The 7,698-nt window shown below is 36.3% G+C and overlaps 1 protein-coding gene across 4 annotated transcripts in view; it reads left to right on the top strand.

Moving 5' to 3' along the window:
• Positions 1-2,565, top strand: part of LOC132643544 (inner membrane protein PPF-1, chloroplastic) — a 22,564-nt gene extending 19,999 nt beyond the window's left edge. For 2 of the 4 annotated variants that reach the window (XR_009583647.1, XM_060359993.1), the window contains one exon: positions 2,020-2,565. The gene's annotated coding sequence lies outside the window, so the exon portion shown is untranslated. Of the gene's footprint in view, positions 1-1,078; positions 1,964-2,019 lie in introns of those variants that run through there. The other 2 variants (XR_009583648.1, XM_060359994.1) reach the window with 1 other exon arrangement.
• Positions 2,566-7,698: the final 5,133 nt, after the last annotated feature.

The following is a 7,698-nucleotide window of genomic DNA, read 5'->3' as shown; positions in this document are numbered from 1 at the left end:
ATAAGAACTTGGATTCCGTATCATGGTGAAGATAGGGGAGGGAGTCGACTGAACATCTCAGCCATTGGCGGGAATTTCTTTCAGTAGCTATCCACACAAGCATATGATGTTTAAGCGAAAAAAGATCACTCCTAACTAACCAGTCAAGTGAAAGGAGCCCGCTTACCCACTCGTCCTATCCCAGCATTCCGCTTCTTGAATATAGACCAACGATAGCCGTCGTCTTGTGGTCTGAGGTATGGGTCGAATCATGATAAAGAAGGCCTTATGACGAAAGGGGGAGAAAGGACGGATCACAAACTAAATGATCGAACTGATGAATCTCAGTCTTCGTGGAGTTTACCAGCTTTAGTCCGTTCTTTTCCTTCTTTGGGCTCGGGTCGATAGCAGCTATTTCTGAGAAACAATTCATTTCGACTCTATTATGGAAATCCTCTCCCGTTCCCTTCTCCTTCCTTACTCTTCCGAGGATGTTGCATCATCTTTTATCTTTGCTTCTTGTCTTCTAGCGAAGCCCTCTTAAATGCTTTCCTATAGAATCATGCTCTTGAAGACGCTGATCGGATAATGAAGTTAGAAGTTTCCGGCTTGCTTTCTCTCTTCTCTTGCACGGGACGGGGAGCCTGGGCCCTCGAAAATTCCCGAACCTCCACGGGGGCTGGGGCTTTTCCCCCACGACCCCTTTTAAAGGAGAACCAGAAGAACAACAATGAATTCAAAGCTAATGAAGGAGATCCGCAACTTGAACAAGGTAGACGGGATCTTCGTTTCATCTAGTCTGTATGCAAAGAAAACGAGCATTCGAGAAAAAAGGACTCCGTTACGTTAAGGGAATCGAGGTATAAGTTTTTGGGATAACTACACTCACTGGCCACAAATTTTAATGGCCCAACTTTGTAGCTTTTAACCCGAAATACATTTGGGAAATCTACATGGCATAGCTTACTGTTAGTAGGTAATTATATTTAGTAGCTATAGTTTTACTTAATTACTTCCCATAGCTAAATTTTGTATATCAATTACACAATGTAACTATTCAAAACCCTAATCTCCTCTCTTCTTTTTATTCCTCTCTCAGCCGCCGACATCCACCACAGGTAAAAACTCCGACAGTGACCACTACTGCTCCATCTCTCACACCGCCGCCACTACGAGCCCCTTCCCCTTTTCCCTTTCTTCTCCGGCCAGAAAGCGGTGCTCCGTCGAACTCCATCAACAACACGATGACGAACCACAACATATAAGTGGTAGTTTGTAGATGTGAAACCACCAGCCCCGCCATAGCAGCCGTGAAACCACCATCTTCACAACCTCCACGCCGCCACAAACACGGTAGATCTGGCCACAAAACTCTAGCGAAGGGCTGCTGTTGTTGTTGTTATGAAATTTTCGACAAATATGGCTGAACTAGTGGTTGGTGTTATTGTATTCACTAATATGACGATTGTATTCACTTTTTTGTTAAATTTTTGGATTGTATTCATTTTTTAGGGTGTATTTGTTAATTTTTGGTGTATCTATGTTTTTATGTATTCAGTTTTACTCGCTGTATTCATGAATACAGCGAGTCGTTTATGAATACAGATAGTCATTTCATGAATATAGTGAAAAAATATCGCAAAAAACGAATACATATACAGCGAAGAAAAAGTAGCTACGCCATGTAAATATTGAAAATGTAGTTATGCCAATTTTAAACCCCTAAAATATAGTCATTTATGTAAAATGCCCGATAGATTTTAAACTCAAATTATTAGTAAATGAGAGGCAAACCCTAAAATTCCATCACTGCTCCCCTATTTCAATCTCATTCTACCTGTCATGCTTCTCCTTCTCGTCTCTTCTCGCTTCTTCCACCCACCAACGATCACCACCACATACCCCTCCATATTTTTCTTCGTATCCACTATAGGGAACACCAACATGCCACCGTTTTTCTCTTTTTTTTTTTTTTTTTTAATTTTTTTTTGCGATCTCTTCCTCTTTCACTTACATGCAAAAATGCTTGTATTTCTCTAGATAATTTTCGGCCAAACTACGATGGTGGTCGGCAAATGCTTTATTTGCTGTCCTTGGTCATATTTGGTTGATACTATTTTGGAAGAATATTAAGAGAATATGAGCGATGGAGGAAAACAATGGTCATTGCTGGAGAAGATTAATTTTTTCTGGTCAAGTTTGTCGCTTCCTGGGTGCTTTTTCATTTATACATTGTGTAATTAGTGTATAGAAACTGTATAATAGATGTATGATTAGTGTGTATACATTATACACTGAGTAGACATTAATGATATATTTATTATACACAGATTATACAAAAAAAATAACGTGAATGATCACAATGACCACGGTGGGTACTGACAAAAATGTGTATAATTTATATATGTGTTATGAAAAGTGTGTATACACTTATATAACACATATACACTATTTATAAACATTCAGTGCTTGTACAATTTGTATACACTACGTATACAAAGTGTATATACAGTGAATAATGCGTACATGCAGTGCACTTACAATTTATAACATATATAGAAAATAAATATATCTTATTTATATAAAGTGTTAAATCTTTCTCTCAATTTTCACTCTTTCTTTCTTTTTCTCTTTTAGATCTTATTTTTTAAGTGTGGTGAGCAGAGTTTGGGGTTGATGAGAATGTTCGAGGGACGTGTAAGTCTGTTTTTTTTCTATTTTAATAATTAGAGGGAGTGGGCATGGTGGTCCGGTGATTGCTGTGTGGTGATTAGAGCCGTCAAAATGGGCTCGGCCCTTGAGGCCAGCCCAACCCAACCTGCTACTGGGGTAGGGTTGGGTTAAGATTTTTTAAGCCCATTTAAACTGAAGCTTATAAGTTCAACCCAAGTCAGCTCGCTGGCCCTTGAGGCCTGACCGAAGCTGGGCCGAGGCCGGCCCGTGAGCCAAAAGGCTATTTAGATTAATTAAAACCTTAAAAGAAGATTGTGAAAAAAGAAGTAAAATCTAGAAATAGTGATTACCAAATAAGTCTTAATATCTTACACATTACTTTACTCATGTAACGTTAAATCCTAATCACCAAGTATAGAAGTTGTATTCATAATTGAAATTTAAAAGAAAATTGTAAAAAAAAAAGTTAAAAAATAGGAATAGTTATTATCGAATTAGTCTTAGTATCTTACATATTTTTCTTATTTAGCGTTAAATCCCTAATACTAAATTCCTAATTGTCAGGTACGCTACTAAAATTTCTAATCACCAAGCATAAAAGTTCCATCATGAAATTGTCAAAAACTTGTTGTTACTCGAAATTAGTTGCAGAGCTTTACTAAATTTAAAATGGTAATATTTTAAGCGAATTTAAATATTAAGTATTAGTTTCTAAAATCTAGTTATTTGATAATGCTTAACTAATTAAAATTGCATATGAATGTAGACTAAGATGGAGATGTTAATTAAGGTACCTTTATCACAAACGGATTCAAATGTGCTCGACAATGTATAGGTGTTTATTTTATATAAGTTGTCATAAAATTATGTACTTCCATATAATTGTATGTTAGAAATATAACAAATTGGTATACTTAGAGGTTCGAATTTAGATTGAAAACAAATTTTTTTATAAAAAAAAATGAAGGGCTGGCCTGCCCCAGCCCACGGCCCTTGTAAGGCTGGGTTGGGCTGGCCATTTTAAGGCCCTTACAAGTGAAGGGCCGGCCCGGCCTGCCCCAGCCCATCAAATTCCTTGGCCTGCTAAGTTTGGGCTGGGCTGACCCGTTTTGACAGCTCTAGTGGTGATAGAGGTTTTGATGGCAGCTGGATAGTAGTGCGAGATCTTCGCACATTCCGTTTGAAAGTCAGTTGGGTTACATCTATTAGCCGTTGTAATTTGTTATGTCTATGATTTGTATGTTGAAATTTTGTGGCCATCTAATTGCTAATATTTTTAGTCGGATGTCTATATATGTAACTTTCCCTAAGTTATTAGCTATCATAAAAAATAATGGAGTAATAGTTACACTTTAATGCGAAAATAAAATTTGGATGAAAATCCCTTACTTGAGACATGAAAAAACTTATCAAGATTTCAACTCGACAAATCATAAACATCTGATTTAATAGCTAAAATCATTTACAATTCTTGTACATAAAAGTACAAATAACACTACTCTAACTGATTGAATAAGAATTTAAAGAAGGAATTTTTACACGTTATAGCTACTTCTAATACATAATTAGTGATAATAATTACCTTTTATTTTAATTACTAATAATAACTAAATACTTTTCTAATTTAACTATTATAGCTACACAGTAACTTTCAATTACCATTTCACAAATACACCTAAAAATTAGCACCCCCAATCTCATATCCCCTTTTAATGGTAGCAATATTAATCACTTAATATACATTAGCATTCTCTCTCCTTTTTCATAAATTCTTACCTTTTTAAGGCCCAGTGAAATAGTCGTCTTCTTCCTCTCTTCCCCCTTCTGCAAAAATTTCAATTTCATTCTCACCAATCAACAAGTTTTTTAGGGTTTTGAGAAGACGAAAAATATATGTATTTGCGTATGTTCTATGATATAACTACCAACTGTTGTGGTTGGTGGCGTATTTTTGTAAGTTTTTCTATTATATTTGTGTATTTTGTTCAAATTAATTCCATCAGTGTGTCTAGTTTCAAATACACGGGTGACGCAAATACATGGTAAGTTTTCTATATATTTATGTATTTTTTTCAAATTAATCCCATCAAATACATGGGTGATGCAAATTGTTACTCACACAAATACATGAGATTTAATATAAAATACACGGGGTTTGATTGGAAACTTCAAATACATTAGTTATGCTATCAAATACATGGGTAAATAAAAAACGAAATCAATATTGAAAACTTCAAATACATTACCACTAAATACATGGGTGATGCAAATTGTTACTCACACAAATACATGGTATTTAATATAAAATACATGGAGTTTGATTGGAAACTTCAAATACATTAGTTATGCTATCAAATACATGGGAAAATAAAAAACGAAATCAATATTGAAACTTCAAATACATTGGCTGTTGAATGTTTTCAAATTTTGAATTTTTGATTTTTTACGTTTGAATGTTGAAGATTTGATGAAGGAATAGAAAACGGTTATGGAAAACAAATCTAAAATCTGATTTTGTAGAAGAGTATGGTAAAAATACCAATTAATAACTAATTAAATGATCCCACTGTTATGGCCCAAAATCAAGGGATATGTTTTCGTTTTTACTGTATTTTTATGAATTTACACGCATCAAATACATCCGAAAAAATACCTTAATTTGAAAAAACATAGCTACAAATGGTAATATTTAAAATGGTAGCTATAAATGATAGGAAACGACCATAAGGTAGTCATTTGAGTAATTTTACCTTTAAAGAAAGACATGACATTATATGTGCCCACTGATACCATAACAATGTTAGATGAGTCAAATGCCTAGCTTGTATTTCCATGTCCAAACTCACATGCGCTTGAGAGTACAACAACAACAGCAACCCAGTGAAATCCCACAACGTGGGGTCTGGACAGGGTAGAGTGTACACAGACCTTACTCCTACCAAGGCAGGACGGCTGTTTCTGAAAGACCCTCGGCTCAATAGAAAGCATAAAAAGAGGTCAGATAAGGCCATGAAATTCAAAGCGATATGGAAATAAAAATAACAAAAGCGACTAAGCCATGATTTCAAAGGGGCAGTAGCTATCACAGATAAAACAAGATAATCAAAGTACAGAAAATAACAGATAGTAGCAGAAATCAAAGCACAAGAACTTATATCGTGATACTGCGACTACTAATATGAAAGGATAAACGATACTATCTACTAGCTTTCTACCCTAATCTGAGTCCTCCATACCCTCCTATCTAAGGTCATGTCCTCGGTAAGCTGTAACTGCGCCATGTCCTGTCTAATCACCTTTCCCCAATACTTCTTCGGCCTACCCCTACCTCTTCTGAAACCATCCATGGCCAACCTCTCACACTTTCGCACGGGGCATCTGTGTCTCTCCTCTTCACATGCTCAAACCATCTCAGTCTCGCTTTCCGCATCATATCTTCCACCAAGGCCACTCCCACCTTGTCCCGGATAGCCTTATTCCTAATCCTGTCACTCCTGGTATGCCCACACATCCATCTCAACATTCTCATCTCGGAAACTCTCATCTTTTGAACGTGAGAAATCTTAACTAGCCAACACTCCGCCCCATACAACGTAGTCGGTCTAATCATCACTTTGTAGAACTTGCCCTTAAGTTGTGGTGGCACCTTTTTATCACATAGCACTCCGGAAGCGAGCCTCCATTTCATCCACCCTGCCCCAATACGATTTGTGACATCATCGTCAATCTCCCCACTGCCTTGTATAATAGACCCAAGATACTTGAAACTACTTTTCTTCTAGATGCCCTGGGTACCAAGCCTCACTTCCACGCCAGCCTCTTAAGGTGCTTCACTGAACTTGCACTCCAAGTACTCTATCTTGGTCCTACTCAGCTTGAACCCTTTAGACTCCAGAGTTTGTCTCCAACCCTCCAGCTTAGCGTTAACTCCGCTACGAGTCTCGTCGATCAGGACTATGTCATCTGCGAAAAGCATACACCATGGCACCTCACCTTAAATTTGCCGCGTCAATTCATCCATCACCAAGGCAAATAAAAAAGAACTAAGAGCTGATCCTTGATGCAACCCCATCACAAAAACAAAAATATTATCACACGAGGTTATACTCAGCAAGTAGCATCGAATCCCTAACTCAGTATCGGGGAAAGACTCTAAAAAAGACATCCTGCGATTAATATGCAAGTCAAACCAAGCAAGACATTCATAAATCTTAAAAACGGTTAAAGACTCGAAAATTATTTAACATTGAAAAGTAAAAATCTTTACATATTCGAAGCGAACATAACGAATACACGTAAAATATCTATGAATTGAAAATGCACGACAAATACACATGATTTGAAAATAAAAAGGGGAAAGGACACAAATGACCGGTCGGCCCAAACTTATCCCACCCAGTGGCCTAACTTTGTACAAATCCAAATTGTAGCCACCAAAATTATTCCAGCCGTTAACCACTTTCCCTTCTTTTTCTGCCTTCTCCATTTTTCTTCCTCCTCTTCCACCTTATTCTGCATTTTCTCCTCCTTTTTCCTCTTCCACCTTCTTCTCCAATTTTATTTGATACATATTACTTTTACAGGAAAATGTTTACCTCATCAAAGATCAAAACTGGCAAATGACAAACCAAAAGTAATATATAGAGCCATGTTGCTCCAACTTTTAAATAAGCAGATTGAAGAATGCAAACAAAATAATATAAAATAAACAAAAGGAAGAATGATCAAAATATACGAACAAGTGCAAAAGATAAAAAAAACAACAGTTCATAAGGGAGCACATAGGAAAAGGATACATATGATTGTCGTTTTTTGTGAGTTGCAGGTTACGAAAATGGTAGAGGATTCATATGAAGACGCCATTGCAGGACTGAAAAAGCTTTGATGTATAGAAACTGTATCATATGTGTATATAATATGTATCCCTACTGTATATGTATATAAAATATATCATATGTATGAAAACTGTATCATATGTGTATATAATATTTATCCCTGTTGTATATGTATATAAAATGTATCATATGTATATAAATTGTATCATTC

This window comes from Lycium barbarum, chromosome 6 (assembly GCF_019175385.1).
Source record: "Lycium barbarum isolate Lr01 chromosome 6, ASM1917538v2, whole genome shotgun sequence".
Lineage (NCBI taxonomy): Eukaryota > Viridiplantae > Streptophyta > Magnoliopsida > Solanales > Solanaceae > Lycium > Lycium barbarum.
Note: the sequence above shows the minus strand (reverse complement) of the source record. Positions and strands in the feature narration are given on the sequence as shown.